General features: G+C 36.1%; 1 long non-coding RNA gene across 2 annotated transcripts in view; it reads right to left on the bottom strand.

Moving 5' to 3' along the window:
• LOC116083364 overlaps positions 1-24,694 on the bottom strand; it is a 45,347-nt gene extending 20,653 nt beyond the window's left edge. The window contains exons 1-5 of one of the 2 annotated variants that reach the window (XR_004115689.1): positions 24,560-24,694; positions 19,122-19,246; positions 10,619-10,740; positions 9,043-9,182; positions 4,874-5,068 (exon numbers count right to left, since the gene is read on the bottom strand). This is a non-coding gene — a long non-coding RNA (uncharacterized LOC116083364). The remainder of the gene's footprint in view (positions 1-4,873; positions 5,069-9,042; positions 9,183-10,618; positions 10,741-19,121; positions 19,247-24,559) is intronic. The other variant, XR_004115690.1, reaches the window with a different exon arrangement.
• Positions 24,695-25,801: the final 1,107 nt, after the last annotated feature.

The following is a 25,801-nucleotide window of genomic DNA, read 5'->3' as shown; positions in this document are numbered from 1 at the left end:
TGACTTCAGTCCAATGGTTGGCTGTAAGTATATGCATCTGTCAAAGTCAGCTGATTTAGAGCCTCTCAGATGACAGTGATGCCTGATTCCTATATGTAAGCACAACATGGCATCAGTAATAATGTCAGGGTCTGACCTGTTCATGGGATGGATCCCAAGTTAGACCAGTCACTGGATGGCCTTTCCTTCATGTATCAATATTTGTTTCCTGGGTGTGCTTATTTGTCAGAGTATCCAGGCCCATTTTGCATCTGGCTGGACTGGAGAGAGGCTTAGAAATGATGGGTGGATTCAGACAAGATCCTGGTCTTCAGTGAGTGTGCTGTAAAAGAACACACATTCAGGAACACCTGGGGGAAAACTGGTTCAGTTTAATGGGGTGCAGGGCATAAGGCACTGGGAGGTAGCAAGGGTCTCTGGGGCAAGATATGTGTGGCCTTGTACAATTGGCCAGGACAGGAGTGTTGGAAGATGCTTCATCTGCATTCTCATGGGTTGTTGGGTGTTTATGCAGGAACCTTATAAGGTCAAACAAGGAATGTAGCCTGATAACTGTCAGGGTAATAAATTCTTACTAGAGTTGATGATGGGAGAAATGGCTTTGTGGTACCAAGTTAGAAGAGGGTAGGGAGCCAACTCCTGCTGTCCACATGTGAGGTATCCTGGTTGATTCCTGGTTGAAGTTCTCCTTTAAGCTTCCTCCTTAATCCTGGTCCATTATGGTTTTAGAAATATTGTATTTGCATCATGTCCTCCCAATCTTCTTTGCCTCCAAATCCTCCAGTGCTCTCTTTCTCTTAAACATATGACCTTCTCTTTTCTTAATTACACACACAAACATGCACACACATATATATGCACACATGAGATTTGTAATATTATCTATACATCTGTACCTATATCTGATCATCACCTACATGCATACATACATAATACATACATACATACATACATGTGTAAATATTAATTCAGCCTATTGAGTCACTTTACTACCTTTTACATGTATATATGTTTAGGGCTGAGTACTTGTTATTGATATAAGGGGGATTTTCCCACATGAAATCTCAAAAATATAGTCATCTGACCACAACCTGCACGGTGACATCAGTTAAGATGACTCCTATCAAAAGGTTGTTAAAATATTGCAACAAAGAATACACACTAGCCATACACTACTCACAAGTCAAATGGAGAAGGAGAATTGAAGTTATTGCATTAGAAAAATGTGAAAAATTCAAATAAAATATGTGAGGTAAAATTGAGAGAACAAAACTGATGACTGTTATTGAGTATTCAGTGATCTGTGTAAATGCAGATTTTGTTAAACATAGCTTTGAAGTTCAAAACTAAAGGGGTTATGAGTAAATAAGATAATTACACATGGAGATTACAGACACATGCTGAGGACATTTGGCTCAAAGGAAAATAAGGCTACATAACATGAGAAGTTATAACCAGAGGTTTTCCTTGAGTCACTTAACAAGGTTCACTAATAGGGCAGCTCTGTACTTGAGAGGTAAATTGAGTGTACAGGAGGCAGTCCAGTCCCTGGGATCAAGTCAACAGTATTATGTATCAGCTTCTACTTTTGTCCATAACTGAGCCAAAGTATCGGGATTTGTGTATATCCTCTTGGCTGTTTCATAATCTTAAACTTCATTCTTTCCTGCATGAGGATTAGGGTAATATATAGAATAGGCATTTATTGGTATATCTATTGATAGGGTTTTTAAATTACTGTCATGGTAAAATAGGTATGATTTTAATAATCTATATCTACTCATGGTGGCCTTATTTCAGTTTATCAAGGTACTTATTGTCTTTGATTTAAATTTTGAGCACAATTTTGATGTTGGAATATAGTACTTGAAAATGTACTGCAATAGAGAAATTTGATAATAAAATAAAAACACAAGCTGAAAATGAAGCATTTAATACGAACTATTAATATAATTTTTGAATGTTCATTTTCCTGATAAAAATAAGGGGGATGCTAGAAGCATGAGGCAAGAGTAGATGAATGAGTGAAGGAGCACCTTCAAAGATGCAAAGGATTTGAGGGTGAGAGAAGATGGGATGGGGGTTTGTGGAGGGTATCTGGAAAGGGGGATATCTTTTGAAATATAAACAACTAAAATGACTAATAATAAATTGAGTTATGTATATTTTTCTATATGAAGTCATCAAATATTATTATATACATTTCCTAATTCCAAGTATTTGTCTATCAGTTTTACCTTACAAAGTAACTTACACAGTGAGGATTTAACATGGTTTGGGATTTTGTTCAATTTAACATGGTTTGGGATTTTGTTCTGGATCCATCGATATATTTATTCATTTAATTATGTGCACTTCTTAATTATATCCACTTAACTGCAGTATTATTTTCATGGATCTGTTAAGTTTTTTTTTAAATAAAAGAGATAAAAATAAATAAACAAAGATCAGTGCCAGGCTGATTTCTTGGTTTTACAAAAAATTTAAGGTTTTGTTGAAATTATTGGTTATATCACAGGGATTTAATTATCCTTAGATTTATAATGTATGATTCATTACCTTCATTTACATATGAGAAAATCATAGCCAATTTAGGAAATTCTTTTTGTGCACATGTCAGTGTCAGCAATGTGCAGACTCTATTATGAAATTCAAAGCATTTGACAGTTTTGATTCAAAACATCAGATGCCTTTTATATCTCTATCTTAACAATGACAAAATACAAATTAATGTGGTATGTGCCCTGTGGCTTATACATGGTAATTAGTTGTTCATGGATTCTAACCCGGAAATATAGATTGACAATATATTATTCTGTCTTTAAGAGCAATAAAAGGATCAAAGAGATGTGATGGAGCCTTTACTGAGACACTGAAAAGTAGTGTTTTAGACCATTTTAACTGATATAGTATGGCTAGAAACTCTCTCTCTCTCTCTCTCTCTCTCTCTCTCTCTCTCTCTCTCTCTCTCTCTCTCTCTCTCTTTCTTATGTTCTTTTTCTGGTAGTATTTGGGTCTGTGGAAACAACCTGTCACATACATGTCTTAGCAGTGCAGCAGTGTCCTCCGTGGTAGCTGGAACAGTGGTAAGTTTATTTGGGGGCAGTAGATGCGGCCGTGGGAGATGGCGGTACCCACAATACAACCTCATTCTTTCCCCTTAGCCCCACCTCTCAGGGGCCCGGAAAGGGAAACTCAGCAGTATGTGTGCGGGGTGGTGGGGGGAGAGGGGCGGAGACGCTTCTCTGAGGACACATGCGCAGTAGCTCGGAACGTGGCTGGCCTTTTTTTAGTCTTTTAATAGATAAAATTTCCCAGGGGTCTTAGGGAAGAGACACATTGTAGGAGTTCACCATGAGACTGGTGAAGGTCCAAGAGAAGAAGGGCCACAAAGAAGGTGGAAGAGGAGGAGGAGGAGGAGGAGGAGGGAGAGAGGGAGAGAGAGAGAGGGATAGAAGGAGAGAGGGAAAGGGACAGGAAGGGGGAGGGGGAGAGGGAAAGGAGAAGCAGAAGCAGAAACAGAAGAGCAGCAGCTTACCATCAGGTTGAGCATAAGGAGGAGTGATAGAATTCTCCAGGACAGACAGCTGCAGCAGAGTGAGCCAAGGAGAGTTTAAACGCAAGTAAAGAGGAAGTAACTAGGTAACATAGAAGCTTAAGAATATTTGCTCAGTCATTTTCCTTAAGGCTTGTTGACTGAATCAATAGGTCTCCTCTACCCAGTCATTGGCTCTTCAGCTTTTTATTAACAGATCAGATAATTACACCACATTGATACAGGAGATTCTTCAATATTCTTTATGGTGCACATGTCTAGACTGTATCATATGGCACAGAAATCACTGTCTTAGTCACGGTTTCTATTCCTGCACAGAACATAATGACCAAGAAGCAAGTTGGGGAGGAAAGGGTTTATTCAGCTTACACTTCCACATTGAGGTTCATCACCAAAGGAAGTCAGGACAGGAACTCAAACAGGGCAGGAACTTGGAGGCAGGAGCTGATGCAGAGGCCATGGAGGGTGCTGCTTACTGGCTTGCTTCCCCTGACTTGCTCAGGTTGTTTTCTTATAGAACCCAGTTCTACAAGCCCAGGGATGGCACCACAACAAAGGGCCATCTTCCCTCGATCACTAATTGAGAAAATGCCTTACAGGTGAATCTCATGAAGGCATTTCCTCAAGGAAGCCTCCTTTCTCTGTGATAACTTCAGTTTGTGTCAAGTTGATACACACACACACACACACACACACACACACACACACACACAAAAACAGCCAGTACAACCACCATCTTAAAATACAGTGCACAAGACTAAACCCTATCTTTTCATCTTAGTCCAATAAAAGGCCTTTCTCTTATATTAGTAAACTATACACAATAAGAACAATTATAAAACAATTATGATAACTATCAGTTAAAGATTACAATCATCATGTCCCATCTATTTGTATTTGGCAACTTAGGAAAAAGTATTCTACTATGTGCCCCATCTTGTTGAGTTCAGAGTTCTGAACATAAATCATTTTCTATCAAGACTTGCATTTATCAAACAAAAAAATGTACTTAGATCTAAAAAATATCTCTTTAAAAGATTTCCTTAAATCATAAAAATCTTAATTAAATTAGAAACTATAGCTATTGAATCTTCAACACCATTAGAGACCAGAAAAGGAAGTACTATTACTGGAATGTGCAGGAAGTATAGAACAAGCAGCTTCCAAGGGACAGAAAAGACAGCTGGCTGCCCAGACAAGATTTCTGGGCAAGATACCCAAGATTTCTCTATAAAGTTGGAGCATCCATGGTCAGCCTTCTTGCCCAGTATATGACAGAGATTTTTGTGATGCAAGAACTATGAAGGAATTGCCTACCTTGTCCTGAAAAGTTTGGCAGTTGACTTCCCTGTGTCCTGTTGTCCAGTTTGAACAGCATTTTGTTTACCGTTGGAGCAAGGGTAGTTTTTTGCCCAATATTCAGGTTACCACTTTTGAATCAAACTCCATATGGAGGTTCTTCGATGCTCATCATCTTCCTTGAAGTAGAATGCTTGGAGTTGACCTAGCTCACTGAAAACAAACAAACAAAAGCCTTTTAATAGCAAAGTATCTTTAAATGCCATGTGCTGTGGCTCTCTGAGATTTTGGAAGATCACCTATCTAAGTATATCTAGTTAAGGTAAATGCTATTTGTTTGAGCACATGAACGGCATCAAACTTTATGTCTGTTTAGAGTGTGTAACTGAGCTATAATATGAATTCCCACTAATGCTATGTGAAAGGATGGAATGTAATAAGTTCTGTGGATTCCGTAGCCAACAAAATTTATGTCTCTTGCTGTCTCAGAGCCATTCCCACATAGAGGGATCAACATTCATGTTCCTTGTTTTGTTCCTCTTTCTGGTTTCTTTATTCATGTCTGAAGCCAAGATTTTCAAAAATTCACCACTGGTCAAATCTAATTTTTATTTCTTTTGAAGAAATACATAGTTTTTCTTCTCTAGTTGAAATAAGAGTATTTTCTCTTCCCTAATGCAACACATTCACTCTTTTTTATTCTGAAGTTATCACATTTATCACATATTTATGCTGATTTACTTTAGCAGTCCTTTCTAAAATCCAGTCCTTTTTGGCAGTTGTGCTATCTGTCTCACGGGCATTTAAAAAAAAATTAAAATCAGCAAAGCATTATCTAAACTGTCCTTGGGAGCTTCCCTATTCCCTTCTCTTTTTTGAGCATTTCCTTTAAAGTCTTGTTAGATTTCTTCATAATTGCTTGACCTGTAGGATTGAAAGGTACATTTGTAACATTTTCTATGCCATAATATCTAAATACTGTTGTATTGTAATGAAAACACATATAGAAGCATCTGTAAAGGCATTTCAAGATAGCAATCACCTATAATTATTGCTCAATTTAAGAATCAGCCTTTTCTGTATTAGTCAGGTACTGTCAAAGCCTCTCAGGAGACAGCTATATCAGGCTCCTGTCAGCTAGCACTTGCTGGCATCCACAATAGTGTCTGGGTTTTGTGATTGTATATAGAAAGGATTACCAGGTGGGGCAGTGCCTGATTAATGCAGAAGTAGAAGCTCACAGCCATTCATTAGAGCACAGGATCCCCAATGAAGGAGCTAGAGAAAGGACCCAAAGAGCTGAAGGGTTTGCAGCCCCATAGGAAGAACAACAATATGAACTAGCCAGTTCCCTCAGAGCACCAACCCAAAAGTACACATGGTGGGACTCATGGCTCCAGCTGCATATGTAGCAGAAAATGCCCTAGTCAGTCATTAATGGGAGGAGAGGCTCTTGGTCCTATGAAGGCTCTATGCCCCAGTGTAGGGAAATGCCAGAGCCAGAATGAGGGAGAGGGTAGGTTAGTGAGGAGGGGGAGTGGGGAGGACATAGGGTTTTTTTTTTCCAGAGGAGAAACCAGGAAAGGGGATATTTGAAATGTAAATAAAGAAAATATGTAATAATAAATAAATAAAAAAAAAGAGAACCAGCCATTTCGGAATTTAAAGCAGAAGTCCCTTGGAATTCTGAACATGCATCAATTGTATAATATATTCACATACATACATTTCTTAACTCTCCAAACTCTATAAAATGAAACTTGTAAGCTATTGTATGACATTGCTCTAAGTAGCATCATTAAGCAGAACTTAGATTCTTTTTTAATTAATTCTTTTATTTACAATCCAAATGTTATCTCCCAGTCTACGAGCTCCCCACCCTACCCCCTCCTCTTTGCCTCTGCTCCTACTTACACCTCGCTCTTCTAGCATCTCCCATCTCTGGGTCATCAAGCCTCCACAGGACGAAGCACATCTCCTCTCATTGAGGCTAGAGGAGACAGTCCTCTGCTACCTATGTAGCAAGGACCATAGCTTAGTTGATACTGTTGTTCTTCCTATGGGGTTGCCATCCTTTTCAGCTGTAGGAGTTCTCTAGTAGATGTTTCAGGGTCACTTAAGTATATTATTATATCATCTGCAAATACCTTGACTTCTTCCTTTCCAAATTATATCCCTTTGACCTCCTTTTGTTGTCTAATTGCTCTAGCTAGAACGTTGAATACTATATTGAACTTAGATTTTTAATTCAGAATATTGAACCTGTGGGATGCCATTCTAACTCCTCAAGCCTTTGTGGATTTTTATCTTCTGTAATTTGGTTTGGGACTAGAACAAGGGACTGAGAAACATATTTTACACAACCAAGCAGACCTGGCCTCCAGATTATCTCAGCATGTCTCAACCCCTACTTGTCATACCCTGTTCCCATCACTTAACTTTCCAGGTCAGAGGCAGGGTTGTCCTTCCCTTAGAGGCCTATATAATCTGGACATTTTATTGTTGTTTCTGTCATCGTTGTCTTCTTCTTCTCCTCCTTCTCTTCCTCCTCCTCCTCCTCTTGCTCCTGCTCCAGTTCTTCCTTCCTATTCTTCTCTTCATCTTCTTTTCTTCTCTCTCTGCATGCACACCATTTCTCTCTCCTCTGTCTCTCTGCTCTCTCCATGCTGTCAGTGAACCTGTCACAGCACAAATTCCCAGGTAACCTGCCTTCAGTGTAGTCTAACCTGGCTAGAATTGGGTCATTTCACTAGTGGAGAGAGCACTTATCAGTAACTTTATTTGCTATCACTGTAGGTTCCAGATTGGATTCTTCTGCAGATTATTCTGATTTAAAGAATCCACTGATATCAGATTCTATGGCTTGTAACGTAGCATTCTATCTTTCAGGCCTTTCCTTATCTAAATCTGCTTTATTCTGATCTTTCTAAAAAAGGATGTACAAAACTGTAATCATTACTGAACCTACGATTATTTTTATGTTGACAATCAAATCAAAATTATATGGGTACACATATCTTTTTCTATGTTGTCCATTTCTTTTTTATGGAAAATATATTTCTTTTTAATCTCTCTCATTTTCTCCCTTCTCTGGAGATCTTCCCTTTCTCCTTTCTCTGGAAATTTCACCTTATTTTTCTTTCTCTCTCCTTTCTCTGGAGACCTTATTTTCTACATGTATTAGTTCTAAGTTCTTACTTTTTTCTAAATTTTTACGGTATTTTCTAACCAGTGATTTTGCTTTTCTTAAGTGTAAAAGTATAATTTCAAACTTTTTTTTTTTTACCTTATTGGAACTTTGGCTGTGTTTGTATTTCTTCTGTGTCTCATTTTTGCTTCTCGTGCTGTGACTGGCCATGCCCCGTCTTAGTCTTTAAAGGGAGCCAGGTTTCTGACTTCTGCCTGCTCGGCTGTGTTTCTTTGTTTTGCTCAGACCCAAGTGCCAACCTGGACTGGACTGCTGCTTGCCAGGTCATGCCAAGCCTCTGATTCAGGGGTTTGCCACCTTAGTTCCATCAGCTCCAGGGCCAGGCTCACTGTATAACTGACACCTTCCCACCATCCCTTCCCCTAGTGTGCCACTTTCTGCTCACAGAATTCAGTAGCTCTGTCATCTCAGTTAAGGGCAGTAGCCAGCCTCCCCACAGCCTCTGCTCCTCACTGAGGTTCTGTGACACTCTCTGCCCCCATGGGCTACAGGTGCCAAGTTGGGAGTGCAAATTGGTCAGGTTCTGCTGCACTCATGTGCACTCACTTTTCTTCCAGTCCTTCCCTGCAGCCTGGTACCTGTCTAAATGAATCACAGAGAGTCGGAGCACCTGGCCTGCCTGAGAAATGGCGGTTGCTAAATAACCATCACCGACCACTCCCTTCCCCACACACACACACCCCTCCTCTACCTCCACCTCCCTTGTGCACCCCTACACAACCCCAATCCCTGACCCTCTCCGCTGCTTCTGTGCCTGGCTTTCTGAGTTTTCTCAGGCCCTATTGCTTGGATTTCTGTCTAACACACTGAGTGCCAAATATAGGATGAAAGTTAAAAGGTGACAAGTTTTATTCTAACCTGGCTAGCTCCCGAATAATTGAGATTAAAACCTATTGATTTATTCTGCAAGCTTTAAGCACAATAACTGAGCAGATATTCTTCACTCTTTATGCTTTCTATCTACTTCCCAGCAACATACCCTCAGCTGTGTGTCCTCAGTCTCTCCTTGTCTGGCTCTGGTGTAACTGTCTGTCATCCTGATGAACTCCCTTTACCTCATGGTGACCTCTTCTTCCTCACTTCCACAGTGTTCTGCCTCATGCTTATTCTTCTGAATGGCTTAGAAAAATTATCAGGTTGTATTCACATGGGATTTATAATATGTGTTGCACTTATAATATGATTTCGAAATAGATTTTAAATAATTCATTTACTTCTAAAAAGACTAGCTAACAAAGTTTCTAATTTACTAGATTTATTTACCAGGTAAAAATCACTGCAAATGAAAATAAGTGGTACCAATAGTCTTTTATAATAAGTAAATACACTAGAAAGCAGTGGTCAATCTGTACTTACACAAGTAAGTTGAGACTATAATATGTAAGTAAGCAAAAAGTAAAATTTATTGTATTGAATATTACCCCGACCTGCAGGACTTAAACAACAGGGTTCTCAAGAAGAGGGAACTGCAAGGACAAATTTGGGAACAGGAGACTCAAAGGAAGGAGACAGACAAAATATTTTCTGATCAAATCTCAATTTACTCTAGGGAAAGGGGCTATGTAAAACTCCAGACCACAAAGGTATTTGCCCAGGTGCATGGTCCAAACCCGTATTATTGTTTCATTACACATCAGCATAACTGGAAGGTCCACATCATAAAATGTCCAGAAAGGAGAGTCCTCATTGTGAAAAGTCCAGAAAGGAGTGTCCTCATTATAAGGTGTCCAGAAAGCCCTCTATCATAAAATGTCCTGAGTCAATTGCACTGACAGAAACAAGATAGTGGAAGAGACAGAAGAGTGTTAGTTTATAGATAATGGCCCAGAGACAAGATGGAGACTAAGATGCCAGATGCTTTTGAGCCCCAACAGAATATTGACTATATTCATCAGTGAGTTGAGTACACATATCACAAATTATTTTTAAGCTCAAAAATATAATGTATTTTATTTCCAATTGGTAAATTTGTTAATGCAATATTCATATAATATGTAATATATGAAAATATATTTATTGACTGATAATTTTTGTTCTTATATTTATTTTCAAATAACATTCATATTTATTTCTAAAACATAATCTTTAATTTTATTTTATGATTCGCAGCTTTCTCTTACCATAAAAGAATACTTGAGATAATTTACTGGAAAGCAATAGCTTGATTGTGGTTGACAGAGAGAAATCCAGTCCAAAATGGATTATGCTGATTGTTTGAGCATGAAAATCTGCCAGCATTTGCCTTAAAGTGCTTGTAATGCAGAAGACCATTTATATTGTGAGCAAGAGGGAAAGACAGCAGGCAGGACATTGAGAGTCTAAGAGTCCGCCATCCCCTCTAAGGTCTCCACTTTCCTAAGACAGGAAGGCATCCACTAAATTCTACTTCTCAAACATACCAACACCTCCTTATGACCCTCAAGGAACAAGGCTAGCATTGGAGTCTAAAGGAACCATTCAAGATTCAATTACATCGTGTCAATATAAATGCTCACTTGTAGAATGTATTTAGAATACAGGAAAATAAAAAAAAATTAAAGTACCATTATGCTTACCTTATTTATAATTATTTAAATGGAAGCAGTTAAAACATATGTGAGTATCTCTGTATTTATGCAGACTTATTTTTGTTTGTTTTGGGTTTTTTTGTTTGTTTGCTTTGGTTTTCTTCTTTTGCCTGGAGAAAAATAGATATATATTGTGGACTAGCAAGATGACAAATTGCATAAAAGTGCTATCCATTTGCAAAATGCTGTTCTTCAAATGTGCAAGACAACTCTGTAATCTATATACTACTTATATAATAAAATAATTCTTTTACATTTCAAAGTACCTAGCAATATCAGTATTTTACTATACCAAAGTATTAGGTAAGAAGAATCTTAAAGGGCTGTCTACATAGTATATAGGAGCAAAGATTTTTAGATTGCCTGTCTTCCTGTCAGTAGAGCAATGCAGATGAGTGAGAAGCCATGTTGTCTGTCTTCAGATATATTTGAGAATAATTTTATGATGAGAAAAAAATGGTCCATGTAATCTTGTGGTAGAAAAAAGAGTATTTTATTTCTAACATGTGAAATTCTACACCATACCGTGATGACTCATGGTAGTTATAACTGCCATGAAATTAGAAAGACAATACCATACCCATGTTCACAGTAACCATGGGATAATACTGCCACGTGTTAAGGATTATAATACTCAAACACATTGCTAATCTTGAGGATCTCCATAGGGAGCTCTTTAATACACACATAGTTAAAAATAAAATGTTTTTAAACTACATGGTCTCTATAGGAAAACACATAAAATATCTGTGGTAAGCAGCTATGAGAACGCAATTGTGTGCACTTATTTCTATTATATTTTATTCATGTGCTTATTTTATGTGAGGTACTTTTTACCCTGTGGTGAATCAAACTATGTAAATGACTTTGCAATGTAAATTGCATTTGCCATACTTAAATTGTATGGCAATCTTGACTCATTAACATTTCTCAGAACTTTTGAAGTTAGCCCCAGTTCTTCCTCTCAGCTCCATGCTCTCAGACATAAGACTCAGACAAAAATATACTTACAAAACACCTTGGACATAGAGGTAGGCTCTTCTCTGACTAGATCATAACTTAGATAACCCAATGAGTTTAACCTACATTCTGTCACATGGCTTGGTATTTCCGTTCAAGTGTCACTTGCCCATCTCCTCACATCTTCTATCTAGCATATCTCCCAGTCCTTTTTTTGTCCTTTCTTTGTATAAGTTTACATTATGTATAACCTAGGTACAGTGGTTTGAATGAGCAATATCCCCATAGGATCATGTATTTGAAGAGTAGGGCCTTGTTTGGAAGTCCTGTGTAATGAAGTTATAGAATCCTTATAAGATGATAATATGCTAGAGCAAATACACCCCTGAGGGCAGTTTTTAGTGCTGACAGCCTAACCTTTCTTTGCTTTCACTCTTTCTGCTTTTTTGTGTTTGGAATAAAATATGATCTCTCCACATCCTATTTCTGACATCTGCTATCATCACTCCCTGCCATTAAGGATTCTCACTTTGGAACTTTAAGCCACAATAAACCTTTTCTTCCCTGAGTTGCTTTTAGTAATGGAATTTCTCCCAGTAAGAGAAAAGTACATATACCAGGCCAGCTTCAAGCATGGTCATTCCCATCACAGCTACCTGAACACTGAGACTGTCAACATAACACACCAACTCCTTGTTTGGCATACCTCTTATTTGCATCTAAATTATTAAAATGTCTCTTAATAGGTAGTCTCTAAGTTAACTTTTCTATCTGTAGAGTATGTTTGTCTCTTAGCTATGACTTTCATTTTTATGTCTGCAATTTCTTAAAAAAAAATGTAGTATGTCTGGAGAGATGAATCAGCTATAAAGAGCACTGGCTATTCTACCAGATGCCCCTGGTGTGATCATCAGGACCCACAAAGTGGCTAACAACTATCTGTAACTCCATTCTCAGTTGACCTGAGAATGTCTCAGTAGATGCTGCACACAAATTCCAATAAAACGTTCCTATAAATAAAATTTAAACAATAATAAAGCAGCAACAGCAAAAATTTGTAATGACAAATATTTCTTCTATATTTTAATGAAACTCCTATGACTTTCCCCCATCATATCAAGTTATGTATTCTTATCAAAATAAAGAACAAAAATATACATAAGTGGGATGGGATATGGGGATGTAGCAAAGAGGTAGAATACTGGCATACCACATGCATGAGTCCCTCGATTTGATCTCAAAATCTACAAATAACATAAAACATAGAAACACTATTCTTCCACCTTAGGTCTTATCCTTAAATTCCCTTAAAAGAGAAATCTACACCTACTTTTTCATAAACTCTAACATAATAAGCTTTGTCATCTATATTATACCCTAATGAAATATTTTTCTCACAGAGATGTAAGTAGTCAATATTATAAATATTTAGGAATTATGTACAGTATCTAATTATATGTATGACTAATCACAAATGTTTAAGATGCAATATAATTTATATCATATATGCAAGTAGAATTTTTTTTAGACTGTGCACTTACTTAGCAAAAGTTTTAAACAGTGTTCTAAAAAGTACAAATATTACTGTTAATTATTCATTGTAGTGTTAGGAATCAGCTCAGTACCTCAAGAAAAGCATTCTACCATTGAATTAAACCCAATCTTCCTAAATAAAAGCCTTAAAACAAGAATCATTACATATTAAAATGTACCACTTTTTTGCAATATGGTACATTTATAAATATGGGTAATACCATTTAAAAACACTGTAAATACAGTATAGTATTAGATACATGATAAATCCCTGTAGTGATAATATATTTAATTTCTCCTCATCTCACTCCCAACTCCATGTCTTCTGTATTTATTTGCTTATTTTTTTTTGCTTATTATTTTTAACCCACTGAGTAAAGTTTGTGCTGCCCACATGAACATTAGCATGGGATCATCCACTGGGTTGTGGAAGCCTCTCATAGCAGTAGAGAGTGGTTATTTCCGAGACATATTACTGTTCAAAGTGCTGAGAATAAGAGGCTGGTATCATTACACTCCCTTGGATGGGACATTGTAGTCAACCATTGTTCCTATGCAAGTCTCAGGAAACCTCACTGAAGAGTCAAGGGAAGGTAAGAGTGTAACAACTAGGTTATGAGAAGTAGTGGAGGTAAATCTGTTCTTCTGGACATGACACACTGTTGCATATATGAACTCATAACAGCTGTGGTTACCTACATGAGAACTCCCCAACTACACAGAGAAACCCTGTCTCGATAAACCAGAAGAAAAATGGAAAAGAAAAAGAGAAAAGAAAAAAGAGAACTGCCTAAGATCATTTTTAAAACAATCCTATGCTTTACTTGACAACTTATTAATCGTCCAGTCCATTGACTTGTGAATTAATTACCCAATAAGACCAAGCCTGAATGTAAAAATCACATGTGTAAAGGTGACCTTACGATGGAAGAAAGGAGTGGACATTAGATTTCAGCATGAATTTTGGCAGGGAATGAAGGCTACAACAGCAGTACAATTAGTCAATAACAAAAAGATTAAAGTCCTATTTTAAGAATCAATACTTCCCCTTGGATAGAAGTCCATGTGTGCCACAACTCTTGTTGCAATCCTAAGACCCAGTGTTCAGACATTTAATTTGTTATTAATCAGATGAATGATATAATTCATAAATATTGTAGTTATTTCAGTCAAAACATACTGAATGTAAATTCATGATTGGGTATTAATTTAGGTTATTTATGGTTATGATTTTATTTTGTTACGCTTAAAGATTATTATGAACCATATAGTAAAAGCATCTTTATTTAAATATCAGTAAGTGGCCTGATTTTTTTCAATTCTTAGGTAATTGACTTGAGAATTCTTTTTGCACACTAATGCATTTTTAATTTGATGTTTTAACAAAGATAAGATTCTATGGAAAGTCAAGTAAATTTTACAAATCTATCATTACCAAAACAGAATGATTATATTAATGAATGTTTATAGTGTTGTATAAGCTTAATAAGCAAAATGTATGATTTTATAAATTTATAGTATTAAAAATAGTGCCAGTGAGATGACTTAGGTGGTATAAGTCCTTCATAAGAAAACCTTGGTTTGATCTTAGTTTTTCTTCATAAGAAAACCTAAGATTGATCTTTGAAGCCCACTTAAAAAAATGACACTAGAGCCACAGCTCTCCAAAGTTGTCCTCTGACTGATATATCCTCCATGTCGTACATGCCTGCACATACAGTGTTTATGCATAAACACAGAAATGATGATGAAAATGGAGAGGCCTTGACTGAAGAGAGAATGAAAGCTGTGAGGGTTATGGATCTGGGAAGACTGGATTGAACTGGTGTCTTCTGATATGACAGGATTTCACTTATGAATTCTCCACAGCCTTGGAGGCCTGCCTACACAGAACACCTACCAGATCAAGCCAGTCAACACTCTAGCATGGCAACAAGAAGGGATGTATGACTCCCCACCCTTATCAGAGGAGCTTCGACATGGTTTCTGGGGAGACATAGCCAATGTTCTTTAAGAATGGACCCTTGTTGGGTTAACCGGGTTTCAGTTGATGATCTCATATCCACGAGTAGAAAAGAAGGTGGATGATGAGGCTCAGAGGAGGAGTTCTTGCTGAGCACAGACAAAGTCATACTAAAACCAAAATAAAGTGTGTGAATAGAGTAGAAGCCACAATACTCCTGTATCACTGTTTAGTAAAATAATTAATTGTTATGTTTTTGTTGTTTCACTAATTGAACAATTTATTGGCATTTATTTTTGTTTCATCTTAGTTCAAATAACTCTACATTTACTCAAATTAAGAGATAATGTTGAGCAAAAATTTTAAAAGATAAATAGTTTTATGCAGTGTACTGAATTGGATGTTTAATTAATTTCAGTATTTCCAGTTGAAATTATTTATGGATTTATGCAGTAAAATAGCATTAATATGCTAGTAATAATAATTAATAAAACATTTTGACTTGTTATTTAGAAAAGTGTTTATATGTTTTACTTCTCTCTGAGGAAAATTAGTGTTAATTTTATAGACAAATTTTATTAAAGATATTTTGAAAACTTAAATTATTTTAAACATTAGTCACTTTTCAGATTTTTTTCTCCAAGTCTCTAAAATGGTCCTGCCATCAGTATGAGAAAAATTCATGAGTACTCACAATTATCTAACTCAGTACACTTATTAATGTAATAAAGTTATAGTCTTGTCATTACTTGGATAGTAAAATAAATGACATATTTGAACTGAAAAATGTAGAAATTGTTTTATGTTTCTAATCAACAGTACTGTTAATGCAGCCAAGCTGAGTGTAGAGAATACTAACCAAGTGCATCTCACACATGAGTTCAGATAAAGTACGTTCATGGAGCTGAAGCCTAAAGTCTGTAAAGATAACAAGTCAATACTGCCTGCAGGCCACATTAGAAAAGAGTATTATATCTGTCATGGATTGTATATAATTACAATGGATGGTTGTTAACACAGCTATGAAGTCATTAGGAGATCAGGTAAAATTAATCCTGTTGGAACATAAACCTTCATAACAAGAGAGAGTATCACTGTCTCTATTTCAATGCCCTCAAGCAACCTCACTTCTATGAATACATGATAGTAACTGTAAGAGAAGAGTCTAGCAAAAAAAAAATCAATGGACTGGGGAATTGATAAAGTCATGCATTAATTATAGATTCATCTTCTAAATTAAAGCTAATTGGATGATTCATGTCCATTATCTTCTTTTGTCAAGGAACTAGTTACTAATTCAAATTATTATTTTCTATCATTTTATTGTATTATAGTATGGAATTTAATTACTTCTAATTTGTGATTTATTATTTTTAACTAAAATACTGTTTTTCCCATCTTTGTGGACTATATACACCACTTAAATGAGTTCCACTGCAATAATCATGACCAACTGCCGTTGACTATATTCCCTTTGCCTTGTCAACCAATCAGTTAGGGGTCAGTATACTGATAAATGTACGATGTCCTGAAATCGAGCATTGCCTATGTGCTTGCTGTACACAGCTCCCATCTCCTAACTCCCTGTTACCTGTGATAACCAGCAGATGGCTTTTTCCATCTGTGTGCTAAATTCTATTAAATAATAACACACTAGATGATGCAAAGTAGTAAAATGATTCTACTTCATAGACACATTGATAATAGAGCATTCTGTGGATTAGCCAAATACTGCTTGTATTCTAATGTTAATTTTGGGGCCCCAAGACTGATTTCCCCAGGAACAAGAAAATCCACACATGGACACTAAGAGACCCTGTCCCCAAGTTGTTTCTAATTGGTAAATAAAGATACCAACAGCCAATATCTGGGCAGAAGAGATATAAGTGAGGTTTAGTTTTCATGGGCTTGGTGTCAGAGGAGAACTAAGAGAAGATGAGTGCAGGAGGAGGAAGGACAAGCCACCATGGATAAGGAAGAAGGAGAAGCTGCTATGGGTTAGGAGTCCACAGGACTTGGCATGTGGCCTAAGGGCTGTCAGTTGGAGCTAAGAGAAGTCCAGATAAAACATAGTAAGCAATACCTCAGGGTTACTAAAAGGAAAGTGAAACAACATAGAGGTAGTATCTTACCAGCTCCTGTGTTATTTAAAGCTTATTGTAAATATAAAGGTTGTGTGTTTTTCATCTGGGAATATAAATAGCTTAGACAGGGTAGAAACCTCAGGCCAAGATTTAAATACTTTTTATAACACGCAGCTAACATAACATGTCCTTAGTGCTAAATATTATTCTTCCATGAGAATCAAATAATAAAAAGAAAGTATTACCATTTGTATTGTATTGAGAAAGACAGATGACCTAAAATAAAAATAAGGTGAACTTGCTAGAAATAAGTAAAGAAAAAACTGAAAAAAAAAAAAAAAAAAAAAAAACACAGACTGCCTGGAATAATCAACACACAATTGCTTTCTTATGGTGATGAGCATTGAAAGTGGCACAAAACACCTGCCAGCTTTCAGGGCTGGAATAGGGCTCTTGATTAAGAAATGGCTGCCTTTTTAATGTCCTATTATCAGCATCTATATTTGGATCTATAGCAACAGAAGAAGAGTAAAAGAGCAGCAGCAAGTACCACTGGTCAGATTTCTTGCACTCATTAAAAATTCAATTAACATATGAATATTACAGATTTGCCTTGTTACTAACTGTAAAGGTATCAGAGAATAAGAATAACTTCAGAACTAAAGTGTGTGTGTGTGTGTGTGTGTAAGGAAAAAAGAATCCAACATTTGACAACTCATTTTGTCAGATTGTGATATTACAACATGCTTTGCACATCAAAATTAGATATAAAAAGAGTGGTCACAAATCACTCTTCAGAAAAGACCAGATAGCATTATTCCAAATACTTGGAATAGCTATTGCTTATTTTATTGACAACCCCAGACATACACAAAATGCTTTTGATCAAATATATTGCCATTATCTCCTATCCAGTTTCTTCCCTGGCTACCAATCAATTATCACCAAATGGGTATAAGGAGCACATCTGGAGCAAGAGTGATCTTTCATAGTCACTTCCATGAAGAAAACTTCTCACTCCCCTAATGGCCATTTGCCAATATTTCTTAGCTAGGGGTGTGACTTCAGGAGCTCCTCATATTCCATGCTGGAACTTGGTTGGCTTAATCATGAGTAGGTCTCCTTCTAGAAGTCACAGCCACATTAGTTCATGTGTGCAAGACCTTGTGCTAAGAATGGATTTTCTCTTTCTGAGTTGTTTGACAGGGCTTCCCACACATCCCCAAATGTTATTTAAGTTTTACAAGTCAAAGTTGGGCCCACCTAAAATTACCTTGTTTTAAAGCAAAAATACAACAAGATTAAAACAGAGAAGAGCTGATGCAAATATTCCTTCTGACACTCCATCATAAGTCTTCCCAGAAGCAGAATTAATGATGAAATTGAATACAATCACCTTTGACAGTAGAATGCTCTCACGTCAGCCCAGCTTTTAGTATCTTAAGTCTGGAACTGAAACACTGGACTCAGCCCATGTTCTATGAACCGAAAACATTCACATTCTTCTAACACTTATACTTTCTGTCACTCTACCTGGCTTTCTACTTGGGCTCTGGCCCAGCTCCATAGCTCATTTGCTTTCCATACAGCATAATTTGCTTTCTCCCAGTGAGTTCTGAATACAAGGTTTTTTTTGTTAGAGTTTAAACAATGGATACCAGATTTTCAGTTGTTCAATAAATCAAATTTACAGTAGAAAAAATTTGATTTATTCAAGCTCTCATACATAAGAAGAGAAATTTATTATGCTTTCATTAAATTCATTTATATTATTGGGGAAATCTGTTTTGCTTAAATTAAAACCTCCTTTTCCCACCCATTTTTTATCAGCCTAGTTTCACTAATTATTTCCCTACTTGTGAAAGAATAAGAACTCCATTTCACATGGTTTTGAACCTTTAAGTCAACTTCCAAGACAGAAAGATGTCTTTACTGTTTGGTTTTATTTTACCTCCGTATAGTTGATGATGTCTGTGTTCAAAGCAGCAGATGACAGATGCCTGACTTCTTTATGTTCCAACCTTATAATGAAGAGGAGCAGTGTCCTAATACCGTCTGCCCTGGACTCCTCATCTCCTGTCAGAATGTGATATTAATAAGCAAAACCTTGGCCTATGAAATATGCTCCCAAGTCCTCTCTACTATTCTCTGAACTCATATGGCTTAATTATTTTAACTTGAATCTCATTAAAGCAGTCTCAAGTCTCCACTTCCTGTAACCTCCATTTGTGTTGCTATCTTTAAACATCTCCCCTTTTTTGCTTAGTGAGTGTGAGGCAAATTCATAGATCTATGCATTTGTCTAGTCAGAGAATCACAATCCAAAGGTCCACTTCAAACAAGGCAAGCCATGCCTGGTCCTGTAAGCACAGTGTCTATGCATAGCTAGTGTGGCCATGGATCTTAGGGTAGGCCCTTCTACAGGCATTTTGCTAAACAAGCATAATTCCTAACTGCATTGTAAATACTTACCTTTATAGTCACCTATAAACTTAAATCTCACTCTCCATCAAATAAGCTTCTTTTGACAGCCATTGAAGACTATTAAAAGAACCAACTAGTTCAAAATGCAGTGAACAGCTGATGGTGGCATGGTCAACCCCAAATGATACATCTATAAAACAACACCTGACACTATGCTCATAAAACTTTGTAGAAGAGACAAGAATAAACACCAGAGAACCAGAAGGTTTACTGTGAGACTGTATATTCTAGCCATGACAGGGAAGCCATATCTATAAAATCTCAACTGTATTGCTGCAGAAGCAAGGTCTGAATAATTTGAATAGCAACTGACATCCATGCAGAAATGGGAAAAATCTAATGGAGCTTCAGCCGTTAGTGAACAATATACCACATAATGAATGAGAGATGAAGAATTAGTCTTCCCCCACGACTAGCCCCCTGCTTAGTTAGGTCAGCCCTAAAACCATATGCATGCAAGCAACACTGAAAAGACTCAACAAGTTTTATTTATGTGTTGATGTGCTTATATCCGCATGAAACAACAATGTTTAAAAGAGAAATGGTCTCTGAATTAGGGGAGAGGGGCTCAGACATGAAAACTGTACGAGAGAGGAGACAGATGAGGGAAGTGATGGATCACGTTTAGTTAAATTTAAAAGTGGAAACATTATCACCTAAGTAAGAAAAAAAATAAAATTTATGAATTTATGCCTTTTAATATGTAACTGCTTGATATGGATACGTAACTCTCAGACACAGGTTTGCTATCATGTTCAGTTGTAATTGACAAAATCTTATCTCTGCATCAGGATGTGCCTCATAAAGGTAAGATTAACAATAAACATTGATTAAGAAAATTCCATGAAGCAATATATAATTGAAACCAAAAATCAAGAGTAAGAGCTAGGCAATATAATTTTTACAAAAATTATTGTAAATATAGTATTAATAGAGTAACATGTTGGTGATATAAAGAGAGACAGGCAAGGAGATACACAGAGAAAGAACTTATACTCAAGTTCTAATAAGGTGATAAAGAGATGAGTTGATCTCAAGATACCATGTCTATGAGGTTATTCCCTATTGAATTTTTTATATATATACTGAGACTGGAGTTATATTTTCTTTTAAGACAAGGAAAAATTCAACCCTATGTTTCAACTGTGAAATCCATTGCTTCTGACAAGGTTGCATTTATCTGTGCCAAGAATGTGGAGTTGATCCCATGTCAGACAAATTTAGCAGTCAATCCTGAATCACAATCGAAGGTAGATACCATACATTGCTTTCTGCCATGTAGGTACCAACTATGAAGGCCTAAGTGTCTATTTGTCTGGCTTCTGTATGTTCCTTCCATCATTCTCTTTGTCCCTTCCTGTTTGTCCTTCCTTCTTTTCACCTTTCTTAATATATTTTTCTCTTCCTATAACACTGCTTCAATTTCCTTGCATATTTTGATCATATGTTACATCAGCATTTTTATGGGACACTTGAGTGTGTGAATGAGTGGGTCTCTGATTCTTATGTCTGCTCTTGGGCTCTTTTCCTTCTGTTGGTTTGCTTTTGTCCAACCCCTGTGTGGTGGTTTTTGTCTCATTGTGCTATATTTTAATTTGTTATGTTTTGTTGCTATCTCATAGAAGTTTGTTCTTTTCTGATAAGAGACAAAAAGGAAGTCGATGAAAATAGGAGAAGCTGGAAGAAGTAGATAGAAGGGAAACTGTAATCATATATATTGTATAAGAAAATAATCTATTTTTAATAAAAGGTGGAAAAACAAATTGCTTTTACAGAAAATGAAAATGCACTTAAAATTTGCTTATTTATTTATTTATTTATTTATTTATTTGTGTTGCCCAAAGTAGTTTATTTCCCCCCTGCTCTTAAAAGTTGTTGAAAGCATTAACCATTTTGTATTAGCTACTTTTCTCATTCCTATGTCAAATACCTGTTGAAGCACCTGAAGAAAGGGTTTATTTTAGCTCATAATTCGGGGTCTTCCTATCATGGTGTAGCCTCGGAAGTGTGAGGTGCTGTTCTCATGTTCTGTGCCAGTCAAAGAGTAGAGACAGAAGAAAGCACTGGACTTTCTCAGTTTACTTCTCCAGGCCAAGTATCAGTCTGTCATCCAACCTTAATTAACCTAATCAAGATAATCCCTCAAAGCCCTTTTCTCCACAGACTGAATGCATTTAAAAGCATTCGACTTTGTTCTTTGCTCTCTGTTATCACTGAAAATGTGGCTAAAAGCTAACAAACCTATTGTGGAGGTAGGATGGTGAAGAAGGGGAAGTTGGCTAAAAGGTGGGATTTAGTGCTTGAGTTAATGTTTATTACCTTTTTGGATTTGGAAAAGTGGTAGCAGTTTTTTATGTGTATACCCTCATTTATAATATGAGGGTAATAAGACTTAACTCAGTTGTTCTACCATTTAAATGGGAAGGCTCATGTCCTCCAACTGGCTTTCTTTTATGGTCATCCAGTTGCCATTGTCATTAGTAAATTAAGGTTCACTGGACATTCCAGTCTAAGGCAGGATCTCCAAACATACCCTACACAGCAACTGGGCTTTTTGAGATAATTAGAAACTTAACCAAAGCTAAAGACATTCCCCAGAGAAAATGCACCCAGGTGCTTATTTGCTTTTAGTTTGAAAATCAAAGGACTGCTTTCTCTTCAATAGAGATTCTTTAGGCCATGTGAATTTGCTTTATCTTTGGGCCCATTTTGTATGTTACAAATGAATAACTCTATTTTAAAAACCAATACAGACAGTGAAACTGACTTGTATCTTGTTAACTAGGAGCTGATCAGAATAAAAAAATATGAAAACACTTCATCTTTTAAAACCTCTAAGGTGACAAAAATTGTGAGCCTGTTTTCTGTGTCAGGGAGTTGATTCATACTCAGAATGGTAAGAATGAGCTGAACAGTGCTGCTTAGCAACACCAGACTCAGTTTTCCAGCAGAAAGGAGTGCTGTGCACTGCCTACTCATTTTCCATTTTTCCTCTCCATCTCCATCTTCACTAAGGAACTGGAAGAAAGACTGAACCAAGCAGAATTCATGACATTTTTAATAAGATCTTTCATTTTTTAAAACAACAACAACAACAACAACAACAACATGGCATAGCCTGTATGCTCCGCTATCCTAAAATCATGGCAGAAGTAGCTGTATACCTCTGGCCAGCAGCAAAGAATAGAGTGAGGCAAGAAATAACTAACAAAGGAGAGTGTAGCCTAAAGGACTGGTTCCCAAGGATATATGCCATGTAACCAGCCACATGTCATAACGACCTCTAAATAGGAAAACTATGTAGGTAACAACCATTAAAATAAAGACTTTTAGGGCATATTACAATTAAAATTTTCCATGTAGTTAAGTCTACTTAAACAGTTTTTAATAAATATATGAATATATTAGTCAAAATTTATATCTGATATGGTATGTATGAGCAAATTGAGTACTGTTAATAAAAATTTAGACAAGCTTCATTTTTGTTTCCCAAATTGTTAGATTTTCTGCAAGGACATATGTAAATTTGTAAGAATTTGCATGGTGATTTAGGTCACAAATATATAACAGTAATTTACTTATATATTCTTCTGTGTTTTATTTTATACACATCAATAATTTTGTTTTAGCATTGAGTTCTTTGTATTATAATATCAGAATTCTGTTTTGAGTAAAAAAAATTTACAATATATTTTGATCACATTTGTTTGCTTTTCACAACTCCTCCCAAATCCTCCTTGCCTACCCAACTTCATGTTTGTTCTGTCTCTCATTCTTTCTATAAAAATCAAATATCAAAACAAACAAAAAGTAACTTAGTAAGAAAAAAATCACCAAGAAAAATACTAACAGGAAAATGATAGATAAGTATATTTTTAAATAAGAAAAAAGACTCAATTAGGGTATTTATTGAAGATTCTTATATCTATGTTTTTATCCATTTATTAATATTGAGACATGACTTTCAGACCCTACATCCGCCCTGAGAATATAAAAATAGACAATTTCTTATGCAATTACTAGATAAATTAATATGTAATAAATATAAAAGCACATTGAATCAGAAAATTAAATCTGAGTTAAAACAATATTTCTTCTAGAAAGAATATGCTTATCATATGCTATAACAACCCAAAGAATCGCTAAGGACTAGTATTTATGAATGCTTTGGTAGAAGGGCCCTTATTTAGAATAATTTAGTGTGAAATCTTTGATATATTAATTAAAATTTTGGCAAATGTGATATTTCAATTCAATGGAAGAGACGTTGTCTAAAAGTGACTTGAAAATTAGCAAAGATTCTTTGTCCTTGTCATCATTAGTATATAATTATCAAACAATATGTCAGAAATAAAAGTTAATTGTGAATACTTATTTAAAACATCTAGTTCATTCACATGACTCTAACAAAACAATAAACTATGTCATTAGAGGCCATTTTCCTAATAGGACATGACATTTTTGTCACACTGAAAATTGCTCATCATACCTACTCAAGGCAGTTCCACAGGAGCATTATTATACTTTTTGTGGTGATTTTATGGTGTTCTGCCCAACTTGTAATTGCATAAATGTCAAGAAAGTAAAAATGTCTCTAAGTAAAATACAATGCGTAACAACTCAAAAAATCAAATAAAAGAAAACAGAATGCAAACTGGCTGTTTTCCCAATGTTGATAATAGGTTTGCTTAAGGGTACTGAAAGCACAAATGGTATTTCATGCTGTCAACAGGGCAGAGGTTTTGGAAGCCTGTGGCCTCATAAAAGAGGAGCAGTAGGGTTCTACTGGCTGATTAGCATAAGAATGAAATATGTAAATCTATAAAAAATCACATGATATATTTACTTTATTACAAATGAAATGAAAAATATTTAGCATGAATTAATATATAAATATATACATACATTATTTCAAACGATTAGACCAAAATCCGGAGCTTTATTCATTACATTTACTCATGTGATCTTCCATTGCTGTAAAATATGTTGCCAGGAAACTGTTATGGTAACTCTAGAAAGATTTATCTATATCAGTTAGAAAAAGGAGTACATGAAAGGTAGAAGGAACACACATTGTGAGGCATCTTTATCTAGAGATTCTAGAATTCTCAGGACTCTAATCTGATGTTGAGCCTCACCAACAAAAGGTTGGGGGAACTGGCTGCTGAGAAGAACTGCCTCCATAGGGCAGATAGAAGGACATGTAGGAATAGCCATGAGCCACCCTTAGGTGCCCTATTTCATTTGCCATACAGACCGAACTGTCAGATATTCATCTTCCAATTTGTCTGTTTTTATTCTGCAGAGTCACACTTCATACATGCATACTCTATGGCTCTGAACTGGACACTGTTAACTTTCTACCAATCTGGTCCATAGGTTTGTGCTGTACCCTGTACATTTTGGAAATGAGCAATTATATTAAAGAAATAGGGGTATGGTAGATTCTGAACCAATGTTCTTATCTCTAAATCCAATTACCATTTTCTATTTATGAGTCATGCTAGCACAATATGAAGGAGCTCATTTAATAATATCTTCTAATATTCTCTTGAAAAATAACATTTGTAATAATTTCACACAAAAATATATAAAAGAATAATCTGCATTATTAAAAATCTAACATTGTAAAATATGTGATGTGTATTTGGCTTTTATTGGGAAATAAAGGTAAACTATAACGATGGATGATATTGATTGTCAACTTGAAAGAATCTGGAATCAATCAGGACATAAACTTCCAAATGTGCCAGTGAGGGAGATATCAGACTTAAATATTGAGCTGGAAAGACTGGCCCTAAATGTGAGCCACATCATTTCATTGCCTGTCATCTTGGGTTGAATAAAAAGTAGAAAATGTTAAACAGACCTTTTACTTGCTTAGTTAGAGTCACACTGAGGTATTTTATGTTATTTGTAACTATTGTGAGGAACCTCTGGTGGAATCACAATCCCGGACCTTAAGATGTACTACAGAACAATTTTGATAAAAACTGCATGGTATTGGTACAGTGACAGCCAGGGTAGAACAATGGAAACGAATTGAAGACCCAGAAATGAACCCACGCACCTATGGTCTCTTAATCTTTGACAAAGGGGCTAAAACCATCCAGTGGAAAAAAGACAGCATTTTCAACAGATGGTGCT

Source organism: Mastomys coucha, unplaced genomic scaffold (genome assembly GCF_008632895.1).
Source record: "Mastomys coucha isolate ucsf_1 unplaced genomic scaffold, UCSF_Mcou_1 pScaffold8, whole genome shotgun sequence".
Lineage (NCBI taxonomy): Eukaryota > Metazoa > Chordata > Mammalia > Rodentia > Muridae > Mastomys > Mastomys coucha.
This window is presented reverse-complemented; position numbering and strand designations above follow the sequence as displayed.